Raw genomic sequence first — 18,795 nt, forward strand, 5'->3', positions numbered from 1 at the left:
TTTGGGAAATGTTGGTGAATCTATAGGAAAACAAAGTATGGTCTGCCATGAAGGTCAGTTAATAAAGTGTTTTATATAACAGTATGCCATTCACTTCCCTCCCATAAAGCAAGTGAAGCCAGACAACAGGAAAGTGCTATCCGCCCTCTTCCACATACATAAGCTGAAAGATGCGTACAATTGGCTACTTGCTGGTCACTGTTTTTGACAGATCATCAGGAGTGTGCAATCTCTTTTACCCAGAAAGCATAGTAAGATTTGCCTTCTTAGCTTTCAGGATTTTAACTAGCGCTCCCAATAAATTCAATACTCTTCCATGGCGCCATTTGGACACATCCTAGTAGCATTTTAGCAGACCTCACAATGTCATTACTTCTCACAAGCACCCCTGAACCACCTTCCCAAAGAATTAACGATCTCCAACCATCAATTATGGACATTTCTGACACAATCTGTTCGTCTGACAAAGCGCTATTTCACTCCTCAAGTGGAAAAACCGGAATCAATGTGTATAATGATTATCCTATACAGTGCTTGTTGATCTTCTGTTAAAGCATGCCAATAAATATACAGCTGTCATACAAAGTACATAGTTAAAGAACTGCATTAGTTAGTATATCAGTAGACAGCATAATACATTGCTTCAATCAGTTCACAGCATAGCAATCAGGTATGCTAATCCAGTAATGTCGCTTATTTATGATTGAACAACACTTGGTCATTTGGTTAACGTCTTCAATCAAAAGGACAGACAAAAATTGTCCTCTTACTGTTGACCGTGCTGTAACGGTTAGTGCCAGATGGCCTAGTTTAAATACTGTAGGTCAGAAACTGCTGATCATCTGCGATGTTCTCTAGAGTCTCTAAAGATTACACAGAACAGTGTGAAAGGAAAAAAAAATAGTGTATGGCAGTTCTTGTTAATCAGAAAGGTCAAACAGGAATGGCCAGCGTTGATGGGATGCCTGATGTTGATTCACATAACCAGAAATAATTGCAACGGTAAGCAGAAAAGCATCTCGAAACTCCCTGAAACTTGTGATTTATTATAACAGAGAACAGTCGAATACTTGATACAGCTTGGTCAGAAGGTGTTCAGGTCAGAAGGTACAGTATTTGCCAGCTCTAATGGCTCTCTGGACCTCTGTCGCCCTCGGCTTGACATCAGGGACGATCTGGCCATTTTGATTCATACACATTCACATTCCATACAAACTTAAATAATTATTTTGATTGTGTAAAGCTACTTTGCGACAATGACAATTGTTAAAGGCGCTATACAAATAAAATGTAATTGATGGTAGCTCTGGCAAATAATAGGTTTATATCCCAGCCGTGGTAAGATCTAAGGCTTAACCCACACCAACCATAATATTTTTCTTGCCAATATACATTCCCTGATCGTTCCAGAATCTGATCCTTACACAGACTGAATTATAGACTGTAATATTGTTTATGGTGTTTATGGAAAATGCACTTAACAGCATGCTCAAAACAGCGTCCTGCTGATACAGTGCTGCACAATTTTTCAGAGCTGATGGAAAAACAGCAGCCACAGGTAAAGGCGGAGATGACTACTGCTCTGCTGATCCTGAATACCTGATTAGTAAGTACGGTTCCTTTTATTCACTTTCTGATTTTACGTGCATCGTTGTGGTTGCGTCCCAGAATACTGTTATGGAGTGCTGTTACAGTATGAAGATGGGTATTTTAGTCACTGCAGTTTCTGCCGAAGTGTCCTGCTTCACAAAAGGACACAGAACCCCGGACCATATACAGTATATACCAGTATGGCTGATACTTACAAAGTCACACCTCCATACCACCTTTGTTGCACCATTTGTTGCTCAGGTCCAAACAGACCAATATTAGCACCTACTGTATGCCAACTCCGTCCTAGAGCACATTGAGAGGTGTGTGTACAGGGTGACCACACTGAACACAATTACAAACATGTCCCAAATAAAATCCCGCAATGAACTGAGTTTAAGCATGCAACTCAGTCTTCAGGTCTTGGGACAGTGTAGCCAGGGCTGATCCGTGAAGGTGACTGAGGAGCACTTTAGCTCTGCTCAAGTTGGCATGTAGCGGAAGGAATGCATAGACGGCAGCTGGGCTTGATGGTGTCACTGACCAGGTGCTCAGAGCCAGGTCTTCAACAATATCTTTTACTTGTCCTTGGCTGCGACAGCTGTCTTCACCAGTTCACATCCTGTCATCATGTATCCAAAGATTCCCTCTTTGGATCCTCACCCATTTGCCTATCACTCAATTTAGATCAAGGTAACCCAGCTTTAAGTTCCACATGAGTACACATCTCTGAAGATCTCACCTGGTCGATCGATTGCTCCATTCTGGTTAAAAATACACCGCAGTATGTCTTCTTCCTAAGACAACATAAAAAAAAACCCACCTGGACCTGATAATACAGATGGACTTTTACTGCTATATTATTGAGAGTATCTTCAAAACCAGCATCTGTGTGTTACAGCACCTGCACCACCACAGATGACTGGAAAGCCCTTCAGCGGGTGGTGAAAGCTGACCAACGGATCATCGGCATTCAGCTGCCCACCTCTGAGGACACTTATAGGCAGTGGCGTTTGCAAAGGGCAAAAGCCATTCTCAGAGAGCCCTCTCATCCATAATCATGGAGCTATTTACCAGACAAGCGCTATAGGTGCCTCATCACCTGCTCAAATAGACAGAGAAATAGCTTTTTCTCCTTTGGCTGGGAAACAGCTGATCATGGTTTATTTTACTGCACTGCTTAATCCATATACTGCACTGCTCTATGTATAACCTGCTCTGCTTTATCCATTATGCCTCTTTAAATGTGTCAGGAAAAGGATAAAGCTTTCCCTTTAAGATTTCCTCCAAAGGCAAGTCTTCAGAACAGAGGTCTTTGTGGCTTTAACAGAGGTTGGGTGAGGGAATGACCACCTTGCTCTTGATCTCTGTTCTACTGAAGCGTGCCATTACATTAAAGCATACCTTTTACTGACCATCTAAAAAGAGCATTTATTTAAGCACCAGCAATGGGAGAATAATTTATTACTTAAATTAATTCAATTTAGTTGTTTAATTAATCACACAAATTCCAAAATAAGCAATTAAAAAAGGGGATATATCATTTACTCACTTGGTCAGAAGTAATACTTTGGAAATAGACAATAAATAATTTTAGATGTGTCCAAAAATGGAATTGTTCTCCTAAGAGAAACTCTCAGCGAAATAGTAAAGAGAACAGCTTGGTCACTTTGGGCTTATTTTAACTATTAACCATAAAACGTAAAGTAATTCCTCAACGATGCAAAACTTTTTCCTTTTTTCCAGCAACCATCTAGCCAAAGCCTCCACCATTTGGTTTTCAACTGATACTTTTTCAGAACTTGGACAAACTTTGGATTTTTCCAGGAACAGGTGTATTTACACCGAGTTCCTGTGGTACTTCTGTGCACTCAAATAATTACTTAACCTCTGATACTTACTCCAGAGCTAATAAATCAGGTTTGCACAGAAACAGTTTCCCTTATTTCTTAAGGAATAGTTTACCAGGCTCTAATTTTCAGTCCAGATCTTGTACCTGACCAGCTTCAAAGGAATGTTTTTGTCTGTACCGTTAATCATCAGTGACCTATGAATCGTTCATGCAAAAAAAAAAAAAAAAAAAAACTTAAGGCACAAACCAGTGAGAATCAGGCCGTATAGAGGTGATGCTGAATGATGAGAGGGGAAATGAGGTTGCTGCTGATATTGTTACATAAACAACCAACGTTTAACTTGTATCTTTGGGCACTTTTTTAGGTTTCATTCTGTTGTGACTGAATGTGAGCATGAATTGTTTGAAATATGTAAAAAAAAAAAATATGGCAATACAACTACACAACATTTGGACTTGCATCTCGTGTAAAAACTCTTTCTGGTTCCTATACCATGACCAATAATTATACAATCTGAAGCATGAAAAATTTAAACCGTAATGATGGACATGCTGTAAATAAGCATGCTTAATTCAATGAAAAATGATGACTTGAAGCTGCCTGTTTAAGTAACACATTTATTTCCCTTTCTTTAATATTTAATCTATATTATTATAGTAATTTAATTAACAAAAATTTGACTAATTTGCACACAATTTTGTGTGATTATATTAACAGCCACCTTTTAGAACCATGTCAGTACGTCTGAAGATAAATCTCCGCTATGTGTTATTAAGTGCTAAATGTGTGTTTAAACAGACCGGCATCCGATCCATGGTGTTTTGCCTACTCATACCCAGAGTTCCTGCGATAGACTCACTGATCAGGTTATTTAAAATGACTGCTTACTGTATGCAGCAAATTCCTTCAACACTGCTTAATTATTAGAGGTTCAAGTAAAGATCAAGTTTTACTTTGTATACAAAATATGGAGTCTAGTGTTGTGATAGACGTTCACACCTCCTCCACTCATGCTGAGAGCAGGAAAACATCTTGAGTTGAAGGTGAGCCAATGAAAGCAGCCGTATCCAATGTGGCTAATTTTCCTTACTTTTGAATAAACACAGCATCTTTGTTACAAATATTTAATTAACATACAGTACAGAGGCCCACATGGTCATAGTGTAGACACAGTATGTTCTAATGACTGACATTATACTTGATGATTCAAGCCAATGATGGTTTTTTCTTCCCATAACACTTCACCCCATTAATCTGTGGGGATAAGAACATGCCCGCTGGCTGGAAAACCCTTGTACACCAATGCAGCAGGGCCAGTGCCAACGCAAACAATTCATACCCTCAGCTGTTACAGCCTGTTCTCATGGTAATTTTTCATACACTTATTATTTCTTTAGTTCATTCCATCCATTTAAACTGAATTTGACATCATCATTGAATTAATATGTACAAATGAAACAGCTGCTTCGAGCTATTTCAAACTGACAGTGCGATCGATATATTAAAGTGCAGTTATCCGGGGTAAATTATATGACTTGATCGTATAATGATGATGAGTTAGCCTTCCTCAGGAGCACGAGTAGGATAAAAACGTTTTTCCTGAACCTACAGGGTTCTTCATTCTTCAAACAAATGGGTTTACGAATAAATCCGTTCACGTCCAGCTTGACGAACGAGTTCCGACTCATTCAATCTTCAGTCGCAGCTTTATCCGAGCAAGGTCACGGTGGATTTAGTAGGCAATCTCCATTCCAGCATGTGTTTGAACAGTGGGAGGAAACCTGACGAGAACATGATACACTCTGTGCAGACAGTAAGCCTAGATCGGGGTCGACCAGAGGACTCTGGAGCCATAAGGCAACCTGGTACGCTTTTAACAGTCAATCACGTTGCAGCCATCGAGACTGTAGAGCTTGCACATATAATATGAACTTTTTTTTTTTTTTTTAAGAATATTAAGACGTCTTTCTTTCCGCATCTAGTTTTCGCACAAATTTACAGTATGGCTTAGAATTTTCTGTCATCATCATACAGTAGTGACTAACTCGAGGTTTAAAATAAATAGGAACTATTATGCTACCTGGGTTTTAAAAAGGAAGCCCCTAGTTAATTAGCCTGTACTGCTGCCAGTGTGACAGTAGGCACTTAACTTCAAGGACAGTAAAGCTCATTTTAAACCCGAGGCGATAATTGCGCTTCTCCTTCACCGTCGCTGTGACGCTTGCAACACAATCCTATGCTAATCAGCCTAGCTTTTTAAACCAGCTGGAAGTGGCAGAGTAGCAATCAAGCGCACAAAGCATAATTTCGAGGTTTATTTTTGTTGTGATTGAATGTGAGCATGAATCGTTTGAAATATGTACAAAATACGGCGAAACGATTCCACAACATTTGGACTCGCATCCAGTGTAGAAACTCTTTCTTTTACCTACTACAGCCATAAGAAGACGGCACGACCAATAATTACGCAATCTGACGCATGAAAAAATTGAACCGTAACGACGGACATGCTGGAAATGACCATCCTTAAATAAATAAAATGCTTTATGTGGCCATGTGTATAAAGGTATCGTATTGTTGAACATGTTGCACTGTGGTCGTGGAAAAACACAAGCACACAAGTAATCTTTTATCAGAATGAAAGCTGATTTGCCTTGAAACTGGGAAAAAAGCCTCGAGGCTGTGAGACAGTCCCAAGAGTTTAAACCGGAGCCAAAGATCTAATGAGTTGTAGTGCGAAGAGGACGGATGCTTTGCTGCAGCTCTCGGAGGCTTTTCAGCATCTGGTGTCACTAGAATGCAGACCAACCCAAGGTGCACGCTTTCGGATGAGGCTTCTATCCAATCTGAATTTTGAACCGAAATATAAATTGACATCCTTTGAATAGCAGGGGTTTTCAATAACATTTAATTAAGGTTTTGGTTTCCTTTTTTAGACCGCATTTAAATAACCGCTTTTCCTAATTGAAAGTTAATCTGAAGCCACAAGGAGATTTTAGGGGCACGACTTTTACAGCACTGACAGTGGAGAACGGGTGTCCCCAAGCAACTACACAAGCACAGCGGGTTAGCTTTGTACAAAAGGATCATTTGAAATAACTATGTCACAAAACCAACATGCATCCCCAATAAGCATTGGTAGGCAGGCAGTAGTACTATATCCTGGGGAAGGTTTAAAGGTATCTAAAATTGGATGCTGCCTAACCCAACCGTCTAGTCTTGTCTTTGATCTTGCATGCATGACCTCGTTTGTCTGGCTGGTTTCAGCCATCACGGTAAGCTAATGGCATGAGGGATTTCCTCCAAATGAAGCGGGTGCTTGCTGGATCAGGAAATACCCCGTTTAGAGAGTCTTGCCAGCTTTTGATCACTTCCCTGGGAGAAATGCTCTTCAGTTTCAAAACTCTGGCAGAAGTGGTGCTGGTAAATCAAAGCTAAAACTTCTGTCTGTTCAAATAGGTTTTTGTTCTGTAACACTGGAAAAAATATTTGCAACCAAAATCACAGTATGTCAGCTTTCCTCAGATATGTATACATATTTGTTTAAAGTCGAAGATGTATGCAATATGTAAAATAATACAAACTAATTTTAGATTCATAATAATGATGGAATTTGAGGCCAAGGGCAATAAATAAATAAATAAATAAAAACAGTTGAGAGGTAACAACGCATCTATTTCTGCCTTTTTTTTTTTGTTGTAAAGTCTGCAGCAGATCAACTGAGTTAAATTTAATTAATTCCTTGCAAATTAACTGAATGTAATACTCTATTTTAATTGTAATTGCTAAATTTTGCGAAAAGGCTTTGTTCACAATGGTCGCAATGTTTTAGTGGCCTTCACTGTAACCGTGGGGAAAAAAATTATCAATCATTCATCTGCTTTGTGTGGTGTTAAGATAATAATTGACCGTGGTCAGGGTCTCTCTTTATCTTTTCTCTCCATGCCCCTTATACATGCATCCTCTTTAACCTTATTCTATAATGTAGTCACTATATGTGAAGTTTAATGAGAATGAAATCGTATTTTAAAAAGGATAATTAATTAATTAATAATTAAAATTATGGGAATAGCTGGTAATGGTGGAATTCTTACAACCATGCATGTCAAAATGATGATTTTTTATCATATTCTGCATAGTAGAAAAAAAACAACACTATTGCACATTTAATTATCACTACAGAGTTAAAGTATGCAATAAACCAGAGAATTTCAGGATTTGGTCATGGGCCATGTCAGTCAGTTAGATTTTTTATACGAACGTCAATTTTTAATTGACAAACCAGAATTTTTTGTGTTATATAAAAAAAGATTGATCTCTGTGACCTTTAATATTTCCATCATCTGTAAAACACACTGTGTCGTCCATGTGCCATGTCTAACAGGCTCCGCCTTTGGATTTTCTTTTGCTCACAGCTGTACGCATGCCAGTTTTCTCACCTCTTTTTTCACAATCCTTTTATTCTTTCTGCCCTTTAAATATTTCCTTAGATCAATTATCATTTTGTTCTGCATTGACCCTGATTATCCTAGCAAAGGCGACCAAAAAAACACTTCAAACTCCAGCTGTAAGCCTACTGAGAAAAGTAGTCAACCCCTTTAAAATTTGCTAGCTTGGAGTTTGTCTGGAAAAATGTTTCTCTTCTACAGCACAAGGTTTATCTTTATCAGAGGCAATCCTGGAGGGTGGTGAGGCATCGCTGCTCTGGGGACGCACACTTTTTAAAAAAATTATTTCCTCTGTCCTTGAAATGTCACAACCCCAATGAAGACTTGGTTACTGAACCGTCAGGGGTGAGCGATACTGACCTGAGCCGGGTTTAAAGCAAAGTTGTATACTGGACTTAAAAAAAAAAAAAAAGAGGAGCTGTGACTCTGGAAATTGAGCTGTGTTCCTGGTTTTGTACTACTGCAAAAAATGTAAAGCAAGCACTGGAACAATAAAGACTAGAGCAAAAAGACAAGAAGGTTATTTTCCTAATGTTCAACTGTTTGTTCTCTTGATAGCTTTAGATTCTTGTTCTTGGCTTACGGTATTTGGCTCTTGTAGCCCATCCACCTCAAGAGCAGATTTTTCACGCATGCTTTTCAGTTCGCCACGGTTATACGGAGTTACTATTTCCTTTAAGGCACCTCAGACCGATCTGAACATTTTGCAACAACAAGGCACTCCCACCCACTAGATTAGAATTTCATGCTTTTCGCCCCATCCTGTATTAACTCCAGAGATTTTTGTTTGTGCAACGTCCAGCCACTTTCAAACCAAAAGGCTTAAGCCAGCCCATCTGGTACCAAACTCTGTGCCTCAGTTAAAGTCTCAAATGTGGGCACGACTTAAATAGTGTCCAAAAAAAAATAAAAAATTTGAGGACTGTGCGGATTTTTGTCAGATGTTTTTGTTTATTCATGTTCTCATGTCTTATCAGATGGTTGCTATGTGGCTCTTGGACCATCACGGCATCACTTGGCCGTTCCCCAAAACTTCTGAAAGTTGTGTATGCCCTCGTCTGCTGATTGGCCTACTTGCAATCTTCTTATTCTTGGCAGGATTTTATAAACTATACGGCCGACATTCGATTTTGCGAGTAAACAAAAAAAAAAAAAAGCTTAAGACATACATTTTAAAGATCAGAGCATCTATAGAAGCGAATGGCTTTATAATGAGTGACTCCAGTTTCCAGACATCGCTCGTATCCGTCGAATTCGGCTTGCCTGATGAGCCTCGTTTAAAGCTCCTTAGTCAAATGCGGGCAAACACATTTGCGCTCGCTCCTCCCTGACACCATATCAGCTGCACTTTCCTCCTATTAAACGAATTAAGACAGAAAGAAGTGCATAAAAGTTTACCAGCTATTAGTCAAGAAGAGAAAATAGCGAGTGAGAGAAAGACTAAGAGAGACAATAAGGATGAGCCGGAGCGGGAGGCAGGCAGGGAGGGAGGGAGTCATGGAGGGAGGGGCACTGGTGTTTCACTCCAGCAGCTGCTGAAGGAAAGGCCAGCGCTGTTTGTGATAATTACTTCATTAATCCGTGGAGCTGAATAGATGCGTCCAGTCATGATCACTGGCTGGGACGTGAACCAAACAAAATGAAACAAAACATGATTTCTTCTATTGTTTCCTCTACCATCATACACAAAAGCTTCTCTTTCTGCATGCCGCATATATACAAAGGAGAAGCAGTCCTATCTTTTTTGCCATTGTCTGCCTTCTAAAATGACGTTCCTGCAAATCAATACAGGTTTCTTTGGACCGATCACCTTGATCGCCAGAAAAAGCCCACCATCCAGCTGAGTTTTCACAATTGCCACTGCCGGAGAACAGCTTCAGACTCTATAGCGCTCCTGATAATGTTCCTCCCGCACTTTCCCTAAACGTAGCCTTTTTTATACCTAATAATTTATCATGATTTTTTTAAATGATAAATATTGATCAGAAGGAAGACTATGTGACAACCTATAAAAAGCTTAAATGATGTTTGGTACGAACATGAACCAAATATCTACTAACTATTTACTTATTTCTGATGATTTCACTAAAGTTAATAAATAAAATGGTAATTTAGTTAATTTTTCTCAATAATAAACATACATAACTTCAAAACATAGCTTCAGTAATGTGTTCATTATCAGTAGCCGCTTAATTCTGATACATATCCTGATGATAAAAACGTAAAATGTTACTTAAGTACTATCACACTTGCTGGTGTGCTGTTACGTTATACTGAATATCAGTAGGGTTGGTCATAGGCACAAGGGCACAGCCTGAGCATGCTGATATCCAGCACAACAGCACAACCTTGAGTGTGATAATGCTTTACGGACACAGTCAGAGCATGCTGATATCCAGCACAACCTTGAGTGTGATAATGCTTTAAGGGGACAGCCCTAGCATGCTGATATCCAGCACAACAGCACAACCTCGAGTGTGATACTGCTTTAAGGGCATTGCCGAGCATGCTGATATCCAACACAACAGCACAACCTCGAGTATGATATTGCTTTACACGGTTTAACAGTTCGACAAACACCACTTTTTATCAACAGATTATGATTTGTTTGTTTGTTTACTCAGTTATTTTGCTCTGTTACATATCCTTCTGCGACTGGCAGAATGAACCTACCGCAACACGCACAGCTGGCGACCGACAGTCAGTGTAATTGAAGGTTGAAGAGGTTTTAAATTATTACCGGTACTATGTAGCCAAAAAAGAATAAAGAATAAACCATGGAGATGCTGGACAATCCTGTAAATACCGAAAGTTTCTCTTTATTTCCAATCATTCAGCTTTATAATATCTGTATAAATGTTAACTTCTGGGTTCCAGGGTTGAATCCTAAATAGAGATAAATGGAAAGCTAGTTCTTTAGGTACAGTAGGTTGTACAATCCCTTGATCGGGGGTTAGCCTGGTGTTAAAAACAGAAGAAAAAAAAAAACGACACAAATGGTTCAGAAGCGATTCGGAAAGACTTTAGACCAAGTGTTTCAAATGTGTTTTTTTGCTGAAGACGTGTCCATAACTGGTTTTGAACGTGGAAATATTTTTGCGCCGTGAGTTACACGGCAGCATTAGCGATCAAATTCAACTTATGCTTTATTCAGAAAGCTTTTTATTAGTGGTGTCCCGGCCAAATAGGCTCCTGTTTCATAGGCCACTTCCTTTTCACACCCAAGCCGCAGAAAAATAAATAAATAAATAAATAAATAAATAAGGGAAGTTAACAATCAAGCCGTTAGTTCTCTAATAGTGATATAATACTGTAAAGCTGATGTAGATTTTAGATTTATAAGACTGACACAGACCATGTATGACTCTCAAAATTTATATTACATGCGTAAGAATGTATGTTAAAATAAAGCCACTAGAGCAGATACAATGTGTTGTACTGTATAAACATCTAAATAATTGAACACAGATGAGGCTGATCATGTGTACACGCCCATCAGTAGCAGATACTAATGAATATTAATAAGTATGCACAGAGTTCTGTCTAAACTATTGTGATGAGTCTTCCTTTTTTTCTTGGCAGATTCTTGTGAACTGGCTCCGTGTCTGCCATGATGGTTGTTTTAAAGAAAATTATAACGAGGTCTAAGGTCACGTGGTCAAAGTGCCATGGAAGAGAGGTTGGGGGTAATTAGCATACTAAAAGTACAGGCTGTACAAAACAATTTTTTTAAATTACTTTTTTTTCTATACTGTACAGATGTGCAAGACCAAGGTAATAACCGTATCACTCGTCATTTTATACAGTTACAGTCTGAATCAATCTTTAAGCAAAAAAATGATTTGGTTATTTTTAGACATACTGATTGATACCTTTGTGTGTTTTATTTTTTTTTTCTTTGTTTGTTCTGGCAGGTGCTTAAAAAGCTAATTAGATGTTCCTCCAATTAGGACTGTACGAATCACTAATCACGGTTTTTCCCCATGGGAATTGAGATCACAATTCTCTTCTGCGATTCTCATTCTTTCAACAGACATGTACAGTACTGCATTCATTAAAAAAAAAAGTGCTCCCCACACATGACAACATGGCTTTTTTTTAATTTTTTTTTTATAATTTTCAAACCTTAAAGCGAAATAACTTAAAATCTGTTGGACATCAATAAATACAATGCTAACATTTATAAATAAAAAAACATTTATTTAATGTCACAGAGATTGTAAGATAGGTAAAAATTAAGTACAGAATATACAGAAGAATAAAGGTTTTATTGCTCAGTCGTAACATAATTTTAGTATACTGTACTTCCTTTAGCTTTCACTCTGTTCTTAGACTCTCTGTGTAACAGCTAGAATCAACACGTCAGGTTTAATGAATAATAATACAGGTTTAATGAGTGTGTGTTTGCATGCGTGTGCGTGAGCCATTTACCTGATCATGATAAAAATTGAAAAAAGAATATAATTAAATGCATGCTTTAATAAAATATATAGTGTACTATAGTGTAGTATTCGCTGCTACAGCAAATGCAAGAACGGAAGAAAATGTAATGCTTTGACACAGAAACAGGTCGTCAGAATGTGACTCCCTTTCCAGCTTCTGATTATTTGTAATATATAAATTGATGAGTGACTCCATACTGTATGTTCTGACAATAAATGATATAAATAAATAAATGTTTAAACACATCATCCAAATGTAAAATTACATAACCATACTGTACATTTGGTTCTTTCCTGTGTAGCTTTTATAATCCGTTTAATTTGTAGTTTGTCTTGCATGATTTTATATGCATGCATCTTTGTCCCTTAGCCTAGTTACAGTACCTTGTTTTTTCACCTTTCATAATTTGTCAGGTTTCATATCACGTGGACGGATTTGATTTCCAATTTCTGGAGCTCACCCATCATCATTCTAGGAGAAGTCTAAATGCAAATGAAACTAAAAACAAATGAAACAGTGCTTGTCTTAACCGGCTGTATTCAAACCACCAGCAGCAGCAGCAGCAGCAGCAGCACATGAGACATAAACAGGATCCTGCATGTACTTGGGAAATCATGCAAAGTTCATCAATCCCACTGCAATCCCTAGCTTATTGACAATTGCTACTGCTGTGACCCTAAGTAATGCTGATTGACTATTCAGTGCAGTGAAACTCGTGTAATCTGTCCTGCATTTCCAATCATCACTAGGAAAAGAAAAGAAAAGCCTCAAAAACAAATTCTAAGCTAAAAATAAACGTCAGCCTCATTGGCCACGCTCTCACTGCTGTCACCGGTTGTGAAGGAAACAGTACTATATATATATACATATATATATTCAGCTCAATGTAAAAGCTGCTGCTAGACAAACAATATTGCTTTAGTTTATTTCTCTGTAAAGTATACTACTGTACAAGATGATTAAAACGTGTAAAAGATGATACCTACGCCTTCTGCCTTACGATTGGTTAAAAGAATTCAGCTTCATCTATGATTGGTTAGAAACCTACAGCATGAGGCCAAGAATCAAATTACTGTGTTTTTAGTGCTGTTTTTCACAATGCTTGTTATTTATTAAATCTCAGTGTCAGTGTAAACCACATTACTTTACAGAGTGTCCCCCAAAAATTCACATCACTTCAAATAATAATAATAATAATAATAATAATAATAATAATATTGAATAAATATTTAATAGGCTTCAAAAAAAGTAAATATTTATTTAAAATTCTAACAACATAGTCAAATGAATGTAGAGTTTATAACCGATTTTACACGTCAAGACACACATTTTATTATTTTTTTCCTCATACACACTTCCATAAATTTTCTATTCATTTTTGATGCTGCTTTGAGACAATGACCATTGTTAAAAGCGCTATATATATAAATTGGATCGAATTGAAGAGTCGGTAGTCCAGCTCCTGCCAATCACGCTAAATCATATCTTAGCGTAACATTCTCTCCAGCGCCTCAATGATTCTCTGCTTGAGCTCCTTTAGGCGTGTAGGCAGATTGGGAGATAAAGGCCAGTCTTTTCACACAGCCGCATAATTTTTTTTTAAATCATTAAACTTATCAATTGAATCAATCAATTCAATTAAACTTACTTCGATTTTACACATCTCGTTAAAATTTGAGATCATTTGAGCGAGAATTGGCCATGTTGTTAGACTACGAAAGGATGTCACATTTTTTGGGACACCCTGTATAACTGGATGACTTATAAATAATTAGATATAAAAAAAATATGATCATTATTATGATTTTTTTTGTATTATGTGAGGTTAAGAAATCCTGCCTTCTGCAACATGATGAGTTACAAGAAGTCGGTCTAGCGTTGCTCAATTGATCGCATTAAAAGTAATCAAAATTGCCTTGAATATGGATCAATGCAATTTTTTGTAAAGGCTGAAAGTTATATATGGATACTCTGGAATTTATGTAGTTTGTCAAAAAAGCTTTGTTTTTATTACAATTATAATTAATTTGATGTGATAATTATTGCTAAACATCCTCTTAATGAGATAATTTGTCCAGTTATTTGCTATAACAGTAGCTTAGACAAATACTTTTAAATTCAAAAATGGCGAGAGATGAAGCATGTTTTTAGGCGCAGTTTAAAGTATAAAAGTAGGAGAGTTACTTAAAATACAGTATGTTTCAAATTTATTGCCTTTAATAAATACATCCTCAATTTAACACTGTAATGTGAAATCATTTCAAACTGCATCCTAAAGCGAAACCAGACGAAATTCTTTATATGAGAAAAATCAGTTTCCAATCTTTTTTTTTATTTATTTTTTTATTGAGACGCTGTCTGTCTGCATAACATTAAGTAAATCGAGGCCTGAGTGTGTTACAATTTAACTCTCCACGCTTGCGCTACTGCAAATGTTTGCTCACCAGGCTTGTCCTAAAACAAAGTTTATCTCTCCAGGATTGTAGCGAAGCAAACACGAGTCCTCCAGAGTTGTCCTGAGGCATACATTACGTCCCTAGACAAAACAGTCCGTAAACAGTAGCTCTTCAGGCTTTACCAACCAGCAAACATTAGCTCATTTGGCTTGTCCTAAAAGCACAGCTCAGGGACCTGAGATAGGACACTGAATAAAAGACGCGAGCATTTAGGGAAGATCAGGGAGTGGAAACTCGGGGAAAGTAGGCCAGGAGTCATTAATTCTGGTCCTGGAAGGCAAGAATTAGGCCATTTCCTGGCTCAAAGACAGCTCACTAGTGACTTAGCAGATGGTGTGTTAATGAAAAGAAATCGCCAATCTCGGCCCTTCAAGACGGTCAAAAATGACCCTCGTCGTAGACATAAAACTGGTTATCGAATACGGATAAGTACAAGTAGCCTGATTTGCTCCGTAATGAAGACAGATGGCAGATATTCAGCCTGGAGTAGAGAGCAGGATTTCAAGCACTTCTCACACAAGCAATCTGTCAGCGAGTGGAAAGAAGGAGGGATGAGTCTGCAGCACATATGATGCCTGTTCGTCCAACAAAACATCACACAAATCATTTTAATAAAAGTTCAAATAGTGGTCAAGCACTCCTCCAGGAACTTTCACAAAAGTGCCGGTTTACCGTATTTGGCTCGACATGACAGTAACAAAACAAACGGGGTTGCTAAAGGGAGAAAAAAAAAAGAAGGAAAAAAAAAACGCAACTACTTTATATCATTTCTAAAAGGAAGTCCATTTGAGATGACCTGCCAGCTAATCAGTATTCAGACAACATTAGCACTTTGTTGCAAGGCTGTTGATGGTAATTACAGCTCAGAGACATTTACATTTACTGCTAATTTTTTTCAACCATGTCAGAACCATGGCTGCTGAAAAGATGCAACCCGGTTTCAGGGTCAAAGTACCGTGCTATGTCAAGGCAAAGACAAAAACCAAGGAAATTTTAAATGACTGAAACTGGGTTAATAACTGTTTATAACATTATTAAAACCTGGAAAGAGTACTGAAGTGCCAACTTTCTGGGCAGAAACAAACACGCTGCATCACCATAAAAAAAGGCATAAAGTATAAAAAAGTTATGATAAATAGAGAAAGTAAGAGCATTTCCACAAACAATGTAATAAGAACTCACAGGAATGAGACTAAACAGCTGTGTCCATAAGAAAAAACAATCGTTAGTGAAAGTACATAAAAAAGCTTCAATTCGCTATCAAGCATAAAGCTTGGACTGTGGAGCAATAGGGAAGTGTAATGCACCCATCATGCATGGTGTCCACTGTACAAGCCTCTGGAGGCACGGTGTTATGATCTGGTATTGCTTCAGTTGGTCGGGTCTAGACTCAGCATTATTATGTGGCAATCAAATAAATTTAGCTGATGACCTGAAGGTACTGAATGACCAGGGTATCTGGCCATATTCTAGTACTCCAATTGTAAAAGAGTGCGCCTGAGAGCATGAGGAGTCGTTCTCGCAATTGAATTGGCCACCACATTATCCTAACATTAACCTCACTGAAAGTCCTTGAGGTGTGCTGGGAAAAATGTTACAGATGTTGGACCAGGGTGATCCGATTTTTCATTCTGATAATGCAATAAATGTAGCAGAAACATGTTTTTAATCTAAAAGCACATTTCGGTGTATAATGTAATGCCTTGGTGAAGCTACTTGGGGCAGCAGCAGCAAGTGCAGCACTTTTATAGTTTAACTAGCGTGAGTATGTTAGTAGTGGTAAAATTTTGTAAGGTTGAGTATCTTCTGCCTTGTTTACAGTAAGTTCTACTTCCTTTATTGTCAGACAAATACACTCCCTGGTCAGCAATCGGAGAGTAAATCACTTTAGAAATAAAAAAAAATAGATCGGATAAAGATTAAGTTTTGTCTTAAAATTATTCCATCGTGTTAAAATTCACTTATACCACTTCAGTGCTGTTTACATGAACTAAACCCAGTAAAAATATTTATTTAAACTTTTCTAATTAATACCTACTGGTGCAGGTGCACATTTACAATGTAATTTAATAGATGATAAAATCCAGCACATAACTCTTTACAACATCGCTTTCAGTCAACATTTTGACGTCACTTACGGTGCAGGTTAAACTTCAGGCAGATCTTCAAGTACTGCAAAAGTTGAATAAAATTCTGTCCGGCAGTCGATTTAAGACGCGTCCACAGTTTGATGCAAACTTGCAGTTTATAATCTGGCACAAAACTGCTCATAACTTCTTTTCTACTCAACAATTTGACTGGCAAAATTCCATTAAAATCTGTCCAGCCAGTTTTGCGTGATGCTTCGACAAAATCTGGCTAGACAGGCATAAACAGACAGACATACAGTACAGAGACCTCCAATGTATGAACAGTAAAGGTATAACACCTTTCTTGTATTTATAGAAAGTGAGTATTATTTTACCTAGCTAACGTTAACAATTAGGAAGCTCTATATAATTTACTACAGTTTATATGACGAATATATGTTAAAATTAATAGACTTTTAGTGTCCTGTAGTGTTATATGAGGAAAACACCGTATTACTTGTTATTTAAACAATGAGGGAATACCATTAGATTAGATCCATCCTGTTAGGACAGGTCTGAAGATGTTAAATGTTGTGTTTGTGTTAATAAAAATATAAGATTATTCGTTTATTACATCAGTGAAATTTCTATCGCACTCAGATTTTGTTAAACTCTCCCGATACTATTCTATCGATACCGCTTTACCCACAAGCCTCAGTAGTTGTTGGCTATGCCAGTTCTCTTCTCTCATCCTCTCTCCTTTTAAAGCAGGTGTCACTGTTGGAAACTTTGATGAGAGGATGAAGTAGAATTATCTTTGTAGGCACAAAAAAAACCACTGAGAGTGAACTGCAGCGACGGCAATCAGCTCAGCGTGATGTGGATCTCTCTCTCTTGCTAACCTGGTTTAGCCGTGCGGCTCTCGGTCTGTCCGCGGTATACCTGCTTGCCAGCTACTCAGCACTTCCAGTATATTTGCACACATGCACTCATACTACAGTTATTTTTGGAGAGAAAGCTCTTTTTTACCAAAACTTTCCAAAGAAAAAGTGACACAAACCACCAGCATCTCAGGTTCTCTCAGTCACCCGGGCTACGGATCATAAGTGCGCTTTCAGAGTCTGTAGAGAGTGCACTGTGTTTGGCTGCTTCCTCATTCCAAAGTACTGTATGTGACAAGTTTCCTACCAGAGTGGAGCTCAGTGGGAGATGATTCTCGTGTCCTATTTCCTTGCCTGTTTTCATTTTTACACTCTCACTTTTAATGTAAACTCAGGCGACACGCTGCGCAAACAGTCATGAAAACGCAGCTTCCCGCATTCCTCCTGATCCATGATTTGCAACTCGCGTCATGCTCGACGTTGAGGAACTTTAACGCCTAGTTAAAATGGGGTCAATCCTGGTAAACCGCAGAGGCATGAGGGCGAAAACATAAAAATAAAAACCCGGAAAAGGATATTTAGAAGAAATGCTGATAGACGTAACTATCAGACGTAATGGGTCAAAAGATATCATCGCCACTCAGACATGAGTAACAGGCATCACATTAACTGCAATGCGCATGTAAAACTAACAACAATATTGCAGTCAGAATGTTTTTGTTAGTTAGATGTGAGTTTCTCACTAAATGATTGTGTTATTAACCCTCTGTATTCAGAACCGTCAAAGGATGGATTTTCTTTTTCAAGTAAAACAGCACCAGTGAGCTCATTATATTTGATTAAGCTATTTTTGTTGTTGTTATTGCTTTTGTTGTAACTAGTGGAGGGAATTTAGAGGGTTATGTTTTACAGTAGGTAAAAACAAGATGAATTTGAAAATAGTGTGTCAATTGGGGCCGTTCGAGTCAAACAGGTACAGAATAGCAGGACGCAGTTATGAAAGTAAAAACTCCTTTTATTTCTCTATATAATCCCCTACTACATTAATATACTTA

General features: G+C 37.9%; 1 protein-coding gene across 1 annotated transcript in view; it reads right to left on the reverse strand.

Annotated features, from left to right (window-relative positions):
• The window catches only part of mei4 (meiosis-specific, MEI4 homolog (S. cerevisiae)), a 47,196-nt gene that overhangs the window by 10,138 nt on the left and 18,263 nt on the right, over positions 1-18,795 (reverse strand). The window lies entirely within an intron of this gene.

The sequence above is a fragment of the Clarias gariepinus genome, chromosome 2 (assembly GCF_024256425.1).
Source record: "Clarias gariepinus isolate MV-2021 ecotype Netherlands chromosome 2, CGAR_prim_01v2, whole genome shotgun sequence".
Classification (NCBI taxonomy): Eukaryota; Metazoa; Chordata; class Actinopteri; order Siluriformes; family Clariidae; genus Clarias; species Clarias gariepinus.